General features: G+C 29.5%; 1 protein-coding gene across 1 annotated transcript in view; it reads right to left on the reverse strand.

Annotated features, from left to right (window-relative positions):
- Cad89D (cadherin 89D) overlaps positions 1-12,067 on the reverse strand; it is a 194,530-nt gene that overhangs the window by 109,623 nt on the left and 72,840 nt on the right. The gene's annotated exons all lie outside the window — the stretch shown is intronic.

The raw sequence follows: 12,067 nt of genomic DNA on the forward strand, positions 1-12,067 counted from the left end.
TTTTGTATATCTGTTTGTAGTAAAATTTTCTAACCGCCCACCGGTTCCACAGTAATGGTGATTAATAAAGTAGGGAAATAACTTTACTGTATAAAATGTATAAAGCAGAGTTACAGCAAGTTAAAGCAATTAATAATAATTCTTTACCAATTAGTTTATGTCAGTCTTTCGCTAAGTTTGGCAGAATAAATCTTTATAAAACAACTTACTACAGTTAAATCTATATTTTTATTTATACTTTGCATACATAGAAGCATGATGTCTGATGAAATTACATTTGATTAAAAAATAATGAAAATGTTTTTGAAACCCCTACCGCCCACCATGATAGCTGGCACGCCCACTAGTGGGCGGTAGGGACTAGGTTGACTACCTCTGCTTTATGGCGTCACCTTTCTTCTAACTTTGTATAAGTGTTTTGCTACCCGGAATTCAAATCTACCGTATATAAATAGCAACATGGCACGTATTATAATATATATACACGTAAGTATATAATTATGATATTCAATCTTAAGATCAAGATCAATAAATTGGAACTTATGACTTGGGGATTATAGTCTCTAATGTGCATTTACTAAGACTGTCGAAGATATTAATATGAAAATTAATAATTTATACAATACAATTTTAATTAAAAAAAATCTTAAGGCTATACCTCAGTTGAGGCATGGTCTAAAAAGATTGTGCCTAGGCAATGCGCGGATTGCTGGTTGCGGGTGCAAATGACGCATGCCAAACAAAATATACGGTGCATGGTTGCAGCATCAGTCCCGTGCGGCTCCGTTTCGGGACGGAATGAGCACTTAAAATCACTTCTTTCAGACAACTTTAAAGCGTCATAGAAAGCGGCCGTGCATATTTACGGCTGTGCATATATGACGGGTGGTGGTGGGAACTTTAACATATGTTCTATTAGTAACAATAATAATATATTCATTGACATGTTTTCTTTTTCATGTAAATGGGTAACGTTTTTAGTCATCTTTACACGATTTAAGAATTAATACCCCCGTCACCATCACGAAACAAATTGGCGTATTGACAACTCGACGTTAGCTCACCGAATGCTAGTCCAAAATTTTGTCGCGCCTATAGTTGAAAATTATTTGCCGTTTCACTGATGTATCGTCTTAATATTCTTTTATTAACTTAACTTAAAGTTCATTTGATATTTGTTATTACTCTGAATTGAGTGAATATTTGTGAATCATAAGTTCAATTGCAATAAAATATCGACAAATCTAAAGATTTTTGATAAATAAAGTGTAAAATCTACTACATTTTTGTATATTTAAATTTAAACGTTGCCCGCGTGTCACTTAGTGATACGTTTTTTATAATATGTTTACTATTTGTATAGTATATCATTAATTGGCCTATAGGGATGACAATATGTATTTTTAAATAAAGTAAGGTTCTTCGAATTCTCACAAAATTAATCATTGGTGGCATACATGTGGATAGAAATAAAGATGGAACGGTTAACAATGATGACGAGAATTCCGCGCACAGTTTCCATGTTACATTGGCGACGACGAAATTGAAAATTTTGAAAAATATGTAGAATAAAATAAAAATATTCACTTCTGTTGTGTGTGTTTGCCATAAATAATTTTTTTTATCTTACCAGAATGACAAGACGAGTAAAGGTGAAAAACCGCCACATATAGAAATCTACAGTTTCATACAATTTACCAATATAGGCACGTATCTACAAGGCTAACATATTGTATTTTATGTAAACTTTTCAATTTTCATTATAACATCATCTTTAAAAGCGCAAGGCTTTATTTAAAAGTTACAAATGTATTCAATATAAAAGAAATAACTGAACGCTTTGTATTGTAATTTGTAGTTCGGTTAACAAGAAAAATACACCGTATTGGTCTCGATATTGTGATGCATAACCGTTCAAACATTAAAATGATTGATGGACGAGAAAGTAAACTTTGAAAGATATCTGAATAGTAAATATTATTTGTATTGCACAATCGCTTAAATGGTAACATTACTCACTTTTTTTTTATAGTAATATTATAAAAGATGTCATTATTTTTAACTCTAGCTAAAAGTTAAGCTGTCATTAGTCTTATTAGCATAAATTCGATAATGTTATTATTATGCAACTCAAAAAAGTTAACTTAACTTATATACAAAATGATAATCTGACTCTTAATGATAATCATTATATAATTTTAAGTTTAAATACCAACTAGTTAATGACATCACACACACATATATATATATATTATTCTCCTTATTGAGTTGTATATAATTTAAAATAAGCATTATACATAAATCAATATTTACAGCTATTGATGGTAGGTAAGTACTTTTTTTACTACTTCAATAATATACAATTCGTAGGATTACTGCCAAAAGTTTGTAAGTCTTAAAAAATTGTCATGGAGTTATGGCCATTTTCCAGTTTTGTCGTTTCTAAAAAATCAGTTTTTAGCCGAAACCTATTTTTTTAAAATATAATTTCAGTATACTTATATTATTATAGTATGTTAAATAGTCCACATTATTTAAGGATTATACACAAAAGTTTATTTATTAGCAAATGGTCATACTTACCAACTTTTGGCAGACAAAATTATATGCATTCCGATTGTTTACTGTGCATTCCTATTGGAATCGAGAAAGAAATTTGTCAAAAGTCGTATCGTTATGGTCACGTTGTCAGTTTAATTTTTTTCAGAAAAATTAGATTAATTATGTCATAATACTTCAATTTATCAACTGTAATTTAACTAGTAATTTATGTTTTCTAGAGATGGAAAAATGCATAAAAAGTATTTATTACATAATATAAATACTAAATAAGTATAATTACAAACTTTTGGCATAACAATTTTAAAATCAGACCATGTTTCATATTGTAAGATCACTGTGATTGATTTTATACATCTATTACTGTACGGATATTAAATTGGTTTATCAATTTAACCTCAAAATATTGGTAAGTGTCGACTTACAAACTATTTCTTGACCTATTGAAAAATCGGAAATCACAAAATTTTATCATTAATATGACTACTTGAAAAAATACCTTTCTAAGTTATACTTTTGATTTTATATAATTCAATACGTATACGAGTTATTTGTTTTTGGTATAGTGTAGGTTTATACATGCGTTATTTATTTTTTAAGTATGATGTCGAATAATGATTAAAACAATTATTACAGCATTTTTCTAATATTAAACACGTAAACAATTCAGAAAATAAATTTTAAACTGTAATATTTGAATAGATAATAATAATTATCCTTTTTATTTGTATTATACTAAAACATACAATAATTGGCGTCGAAAGTATACTCTTATATGTTTGTACATTTTCCTCATATTTCCATTTTATTAGTTCTTATATCTTCTAGTATCACTTTTGTTTTGGTCATACATTTTTTTACAATAAAGTTAAGTGATAAAAAAGTAACAGTTTAAATAAAAGTAAAAGTATTTTAAGTTAGAAAAAAGTATTTTATGACGACTAAGAAATCAGATAGCGAAAAATTATAAGCTAAGAGAAATTTACGATAATTATGATCTCAGAACATGTTACGAGTAAATCAAGATATTATTAGAAATATTATACATTTTCAATAAAAAAAAATATTGATATTACCATAAATACATGGCCGAGATTTTTGCTCTGACTGGGAATGTGCATAAATGCTAATTAATTTATTATGAAACAAGGTTCTAATTTTTATTGTTATTCTTAAGGAAAATGAATCAGGATGATCAAACGATATTGTACAAAATATTGTATAAGGTAATTAACATAACTTTCACTTTATTTAATTAATCTCAAGACCAATTTTGTCCCATTCGATGGAACATTCTCAACTGATACAAAATACCTATTATATTGATACATTAAGGCCAAATGGTCTTTATACTCGTAGCGTGTATGACTACAAATTGTATAACTGTGAATGGATATCTCGTAGTCCTTATTCGTGGGTTTGAAGGAAAGAAAAAAATAGAAAATATGCTGTAGGTTTTTTCTCATTTATATATTCTACTAGTACAGTGGTCGGCAAACTGCAGCTCGCGAGCCAAATGTAGCTCTTTGACCCATTGAGTGTGGCTTTACCACAAATGACCACGTATGGACTAAACAGTGAAAGATAGAACAGTCAAAATGTCTTCGAATATAACCAACCAGTAAGTCAGAGATCTTAAATTAGTTTCAGCTTTATCAATAGCAGTTGACTGACATAAACGATACAGCACAAATTCGTACGATTTATTTCATCTACTGGTCTTAAAGAAGAACTTTTATTGCCACTCAAAGGTCAAGCACGTAGAGATGATATCGCAAATTTAATACTGTAATTGAGTGCATGGTAAAACATATTCCACTCGATAAAATTATGTCAATTTCAACAGACAGGGCAAAGAGTATGACAGGCATAAGAAAAGGGTTTGTTACTGTTTTGAAAGAAAAAAAATAATCACCAGACACTTACCATTGCATCATTCGCCAAGAAGCGCTTTGTGCGCAGACATTTCTAGAAGAATTTGTGATTATAGCTAAAGCATCGCCAATTTAAAGATTTTTTAGTTGAAATGGAGAGTGAGTACGCAGGTATTCTGCTGCATAATAAGGTACGTTGGTTATCAAGAGGAAACGTTTTAAAATGTTTCGCTTCCTTATTGATAGAAATTAAAGCATTTCTCCTTGAGAAGGGTGTTAACTATCCAGAAATAATGGACGATCAGTTGATCCAAAAAAAATATTTCATGTAGATGTTACATCTTATCTAAATCAGCTTAATCGTAAACTGCGGGGGGAAGAAAACACATTTTTTTCGATGTTATAAGAAGTTATTTCATTCGAAAACAAATTATCACTTTTTGCTCAAGATTTCGAAAGAAAATCTTTGCTAACTAAGCCTGCTGAAACATCACCAAGAAAATCATTCTGATATTGACATCTGCTATTTCAAAAGAACAATTTTATATAAGAGGGAGGCTTTTCTCAACAGGTTTCAGGAATTCAAAAACAGCAAAGCGACGACAGTTTTTGTTTAAAAAACCTCTTAATGCTGCGGTAACGGTTTTTCTCCCTTAATGTTGACACTGGCAACTTTGAAATACAATTGCTTGATTTAAAAATAAAGAATTATGGAGCTCTTAATTTGAATGTCTCCGTGCTGATATGGACATATTGGAGAAAAACAAATATGAACATGGTTCACCACAGACAAATAGTCTGCTTTGAAAGACCTGGAGAAGGAAGACATGGTAATTTTTAACACCTGGAATAGTATTCCTGACTCATATGATCAGTTGAAAAAACTAGCGTTTGCTGTACCTAGGTACTTTTCCTTCCCGGTTCTACATATTCAGTGTTTCCATGATTTGGATACCTTACTTACAATTTAATTTTTATCATTAAATAAGATCATTATTAAGGATGATATCAAGTTTTCTTCGGTGTACTTATAGCTTAATTAAGATTTAAAACTTTAATTAAAGTTTATTAAGTTAATAAACAGTGTACATACATATATAGTTAAAGTTTAAGAAATTTGGCTCTCAAAAGAAATCTCAATCGTTACTGTTGATATTTGGCTCTTTTGACTAATGAGTTTGCCGACCACTGTACTAGAATATTGAAAGGTAAAAGTTATTTTTGTTGGCAACAAGACAAATTCTATATAATATTTAAAGAACTTGTATTTTAAGAAATAGGTAAATTTAATAAACACACCTTCACAAAATACATTAATTTATTAGTAGCTAAATTTGTTACTTTAAATATATGTAAGAATGTATATAGAATGTTAATCAGTTGAGAATATCTCATTTAGGAAAATGAAATCGGTCTTCATCAATGTTGAGTTTTACGGTATATTTCCACCAATAATAAACATTACTTAATTAAATTGCATTTTTATTAGTTAAATGTGTTTTATTAGTTAAAAATATAAACAAATTTTATTATCATGTTTAAAATATTTTGAAAAGAGAACAATTCTACACTGATATCATGTTAAATGGGTTAAGTCGACTCAAACCGTGTCTATTCAAAGGCTCATTTACAATTGAAATGAACGCACCATACTGCTGTTTTTCGAGAAACAGCAAACTTACATTGTTTTTGTTGTAATTTACAAACAAAAACGGATTTCCGAAATAATTCTTGTTTAGTCATAAATCTCAAATATTTTGCAACAACACACGTCTTCGAATACTAAATAGGTAGGTAGGTACATAAGTGAGTGAGTGTTGATCGAAATAGTAATTTATTCTAACCTAGTAATGTGAAACAACTGACGATATGTATGCACCATAATTGCAATACATCCTAAGTGTTGATTATAAAATCGAATGAGCAATATTAAAACTATACAATGTATAACATAAAAAAAATTAACAAATATTTTAAAAATCAGTTGTCTTAAGTAAATATTTTATAAAATATTCCAGTTATTTTTTTTATTCAATAAGTAATCATAAACAATATAACGGGAGATTTAATGCAGGTAGAAATTCATTATATTTTCAATTCAATTTATTTATTTTTAACATATTGTGGACATTACAAATTATAAGTTTAAGACGTTCATAACATGAGATTTAGAAACAAAGAAATATAAAACAGTATTACATAAAAAAGAGATATATAGTATGTTATTAAACAGTAGAAATATGTACATACAAAAATATTAATTAGATAGGTACATGGAAGTACACCGGATGAGTTAAGCAGACCCTATTTTAAAAATTTATAAAATAGCGTCCACCTATTCTCATCCTCACGTAGGTGGAATATATCAACACCCGAAGCAATTTCGTTGAACATAGTTATCGCCCTCCCAATTGGCATTACCAGTGGCAGGTTGGTTCTGCACCTTGGGAGAATAAACAACTGATGTTCTCTATTTCTAAGATAGTTATCAGGGACACACAGGTCAACACTGCCCAGAATGGCAGAGTTCTCATTTATACCTCGTATAAGTCGAAAAAAATGCGTAGCTAAATAAAGATTTCTTCTAAATTGCAAACTGCAGTATGTAAGCATGCCTAAGAGAAAGTCAGTTGGATAAAGCCACGGATAGTATCCGTACAGTATTTTACAGATATAAGGTATTGTTTTGTATTTGAATAGATGTTAAACGTTCTCCATTCACATCAATGAAATTTTTATATACTTAACAACGCATTTATCTAGGCCAAAGCATGGAAATGAATAAATTATTTACAAGCCTACCAGTGAAATTGATTAATTTAATTTGGGTGTACATATATTACTATTTTTATCCCAACTTAAACATAACAAATAAGGGTACAAGATCTTCCAATTTAAAATTTAGGATGACTGCATATCCGAAATAAATAAATGATATTTTTTTATAATAAGTTTTTACTGTAATATATTAAAACTTTTCCCAGTACAGTTTGCATTTTAATGTTTGTATTCTTGTTAGCGGTATTTAATTCAATTACATTCAAATATATTAATTTAGATGAATGGATATTGCTTTTTGAAGTTATCACCTAGTAAATATGTTTTTAAATAAATGAAGAATGTTCAAATACAGCTACTTATGTCAAAGAGTTTTTTGAGGATTTTTCCTTTCGAATTTTTAATTTCTCAACTACCATTATTATGTTAACGTTTTTTGATAACTACGCTATATAGAGGTATTTTCAATTTTTCAATTTATTCTAATTAATTTCTCAATACGTACCTACGAAATTAACGAAAGTATTAAAAAATTGTCCAGAGAAAATCTTAAGCCCATTAGGATTTAAACTTACATTATTAATTTTGCCAACAAGTGCTTTTTAGCGATTAAAAGTATGACAATTAAACAGTTAACAAAACCATTTAAATAAATAACGCATGTTATTTTTTTTTAATATAAATTCATAACTACTGATTTAAAAATACGTATAGGTAGGTGGGTTCCTGAGTTAAAGTTTTTTTTTGTTTTAATATATTATAATCTGAAATGGCAATTTGGCAGGAATGGCAATTTGGCAGGAATGGCAATGTCGCTCGGTGAATGGATAACCGCTGGACAAATGCCATCATACAGTAGTGCTCACGGTGCACGAAACGTCCACGGGAATGCCCTAAAACCTGATCGATGGACGAACTCATAAAGTTCGGTGGATGTACGTGGTAGCAAAAAACTACGGGTCAAAAAGAGTGAAGTGAGCTAGGGGAGACTTTCATTAAGCAGTGGATCTATCCCGGTTGATGATGATGAATATTTTATAATATAATGTTGCTTTTGAAAATTATGGTGGCCTTCCACCATAAGGACTTTTTACCGTTTAATTCGTGATAAATCGTGATAGTATAAGTCTATTGAATAGACTTTACAGTTATCACGGTGTTAAAGTATATAATAATATATTGTATGTATGTACTTAGGTTATTGAATTAAAAAGTAAAAGTTAAATAATTTAACATACGGAACCTACCTTCACAATTATGTACTAAGTGGTCTTTAGATTAAAATTATGATGCAACTCAGATGAATTATTGTGCTGTAGATTCCTTTACTTGATCGTGATTTGAAAGTGATTATTAGATATCCAATCTCTTTAAGAATACAGTTACAAAAAAAAACTAAATTGCAATTGAAACATCTCTATGAAATTCAATTTCGTTTATTGCATTTTATGTTGCTGCAGAGGTTGTAATGTTTATTAAAAGATGAAATCTGTTTTTTTATTGTAGGTAATTGCTTAAAAATCAATTTATTGCAGAGGGAATCGAAGGCGGATCTTGAAATTTGGTCAGTCACAATTAATACGCCCGGATAAAAAAATTGCGATAGGAGAACAAGAATTAATTACACATTACCATGTCATAAGCTTTATAAACAGCTGTCAAAATATGGTTAAAATGTCGAATCAATTTTAAATAACGTTTATTACGACTTATACTAACTGATTTTTTTTATATTATTGGGTTTTTCTTAGGAAGATATCCAATTACATCATTTGTAATAACAATTTAGTCTTGGGTATTTCTAGTGTTTCTATTTGAGAGTGAAATTCTTGCATAACCATTACAATAATACGAAAACTCTTCATGGCAAACTGTATTAATTATGTATCTGAAAATATTAACAAGAAAAATATTTTTTTATTTTACGTCAAACATAAACCTAAGTACAATTTAAAAAAAAAATTATAACGTGTGAATTTGTTAAAGGATTCCATCTTATTATTACATATTATTTCATGGTCATATTTATTATGAAAATTTAGTTTATTAAGTTTTCTATGATGTTATGAAGAGGTTTTTGACTAAGTTTTAATAATTTTTATATTTATTTTAAGTAGCATCGATTTTTATAAAAATATAAATGTGTATAACTTGAAATCATTTTTTTTATTATCATTTTTATTATTATTACATTTATATCAAATCGAACTTCAATATTGGGACCATTTCTACTTAAATGAATTGATACTTACAAAAATAAACGTAACTCCCGTAATCCCGGGATTGGGATGGAAATCGAGAAAACTAATTCTGAAATTCGTAGATTAAGAATAATTTCCGAGAATGCAAATTTGTAGAGACACATCGAGCACATAACAAAGTATTAATTATATATATTCATAACATGACATTTAGAATAAAAAGTACAGGTAAATCAACTTGGTATAGAAAAAAACAAAGTAAAAAAAATAATAATTCAACATTACAAGTACCTATGGTTAAAATTATGAAGAATACTTCAAACATTTTAGATACGTGAGAAGAATTGATACACTTGATTAAAACTTACAGCAGAATGTTATGCACATCCATTCGAGATATAATATGTTGTAATATTTCATTTAATATGCAAGTAAGTCACTATTGCCATACGTGGATGTTAAATTTATGAAGATATATGCTTTGTAAGTACAAATTGTGAAAATACATTAAATTACCACCGTCCAAACAGTAAATATTACTTACTACTTACCTGTTATGTGAATTTTCAATGAAGTTTATAAGTTTACTATACACCTACGTTGTTTACAATGTTTTTAACTTAGATGCTTACTTAAATAGTATTGGTTTGTTTTGAAACAAACTTTTATTACGCTAATATTTTTTAATTGTTTACATTGTCAGCAGAATTCGTCATCCCGTTTCTAACTTGTTAAAAACACGACTTTTTTTATTAATTGTCATCATCGATAATACAAAATATTATTTGTATTGTTTTTCGTTGCTGGATATTGCAATGTTTTTGGACTTTGCTACGCAGAATTTGACTCTGTTTTTTTATATGAATTTGTATATCGCACCCCCAGTAAAATACTGTTGTAAGTCTGAAATGGGCGTTTTCGAGTTATGGATGTGGTTGGATTCGTATTTTTTTTTGCTATTTTAATAAAATACTATCGTACCTCAAACTCAAATAGTGTCGGAGAGAAAGCACTTAATACAGTACATTACTTTCCGAAAACTGTTGAATAGATAATAAAATAGTGTTGTAACTAAGTTACGACAGTATTTTACAAGAAGCTTTCTAAAAAACTAAAACAATAATTTTCAGAAAAATACTGTTGTAACTCTGTTACTACAGGAAAATCTTGAGATACAGCGTAATTTTCTCACTAATTGCATGGATATTATTGTTCCAAAGTATTCAAACAAAAAAAACTGGAAGCAGAATAGGCAACAATTTTTGTTATCAACAATTAAATGGAAGTAAAATACAAGAAGTATGCAAAAAATACTTTATCAACACATTTGGGGTGAGTGAAAGGTACTGCTCCACTGCATGGCAAACAAGAGATCTTCTTTCCGGAACGCCAATTCCAGAACAAAGAGATCACAAAAATCACAAAAAAATTAGTGATGTTTAAAAAAATGATATAAGAGCTCACATTAAGTCTTTCCCAGTGATCGAGTAACATTATTTGCGTGCACAGACGTCCAAATTGTATTTAGATGGTAAATTAACAATTGCTGAAATGTATCTGTTATACAAAAAACAACAAGCTGACAGCAATATGCCATTTGGAAAAGAACACTATTATACGCATCTATATTTAATGACGAATTTAATATTGGCTTCTTTAAGCCTAAAAAAAGATTTGTGCGTTGAATGCGACCTATACAATAATTCTTCACCACTAGATGAAAAAAAACAACTTCAAGAAAAATATGAGACACATCAACCTGGAAAAAAGAGGCAAGGGATGAAAAGATCAAAGAGACGTAGCAGAGTCCCGAACTAATGGCCAAAATAGCGTCATTAATGTAGCTGTATATGATTTGCAGGCTGTTTTACCGCTTCCTTGCGGAAATGTGTCAACTTTCTATTATAAACGAAAGTTTGGCAATGTACAATCGTACAGTCTATAATATCACTGAAAATATTGCAAACTGATACATGTGGGACGAGAGTCAAGCTGCATGAGGATCCAATAAAATTGGTAGCTGTGTACTCGATTACAATGCATGTAAAAAATATCACCACCATGAGCATTTTATTTTTTACAGTGACAATTGTGCCGGGCAGAATAAAAATAAATACATTGCTGCAATGTATTTATATGCCATCGGGAATTCACAAAAAAATACAATGATTTCTCATAAGTTTTTGGTCACCGGGCATAAACAAAATGAAGGCGATATCGTCCATTCTACAATTGAGCAGCAGAAGACCAGGGCTCTAAAAAGTGGACCAATATTTGTGCCCAGCCAAATGATTACCATTGTACAAACAAGTAAGAAAACAGGACAACCGTACATAGTTAAACCCATGACGACAAATAATTTTCTCAACATGAAAAAACTAGCAGATGAAATCGGTAAAAATTACAACACGGATGAAAATGAAGAAAAAGTTTTGTGGCAGAAGATTAAAGTTATAAAAGTAGACAGAGACTATCCATACATTATTTTTTTTAAAACCAGTTATCATGAAGAGTGTAGGAAATTGAATGTTCGACAACAGCAAATAGGCAAACCGTTACCAATGGATGGTCTCAATATATCCAAAGCATATCAAGAGTGGCCAAAAATAACGACAATTAAAAAGAAGGATTTGCTTTCCTCTGCACCGCTAAACA

This window comes from Rhyacophila brunnea, unplaced genomic scaffold (assembly GCF_057557595.1).
Source record: "Rhyacophila brunnea isolate RB1 unplaced genomic scaffold, BYU_Rbru_1.0 scaffold_18, whole genome shotgun sequence".
Classification (NCBI taxonomy): domain Eukaryota; kingdom Metazoa; phylum Arthropoda; class Insecta; order Trichoptera; family Rhyacophilidae; genus Rhyacophila; species Rhyacophila brunnea.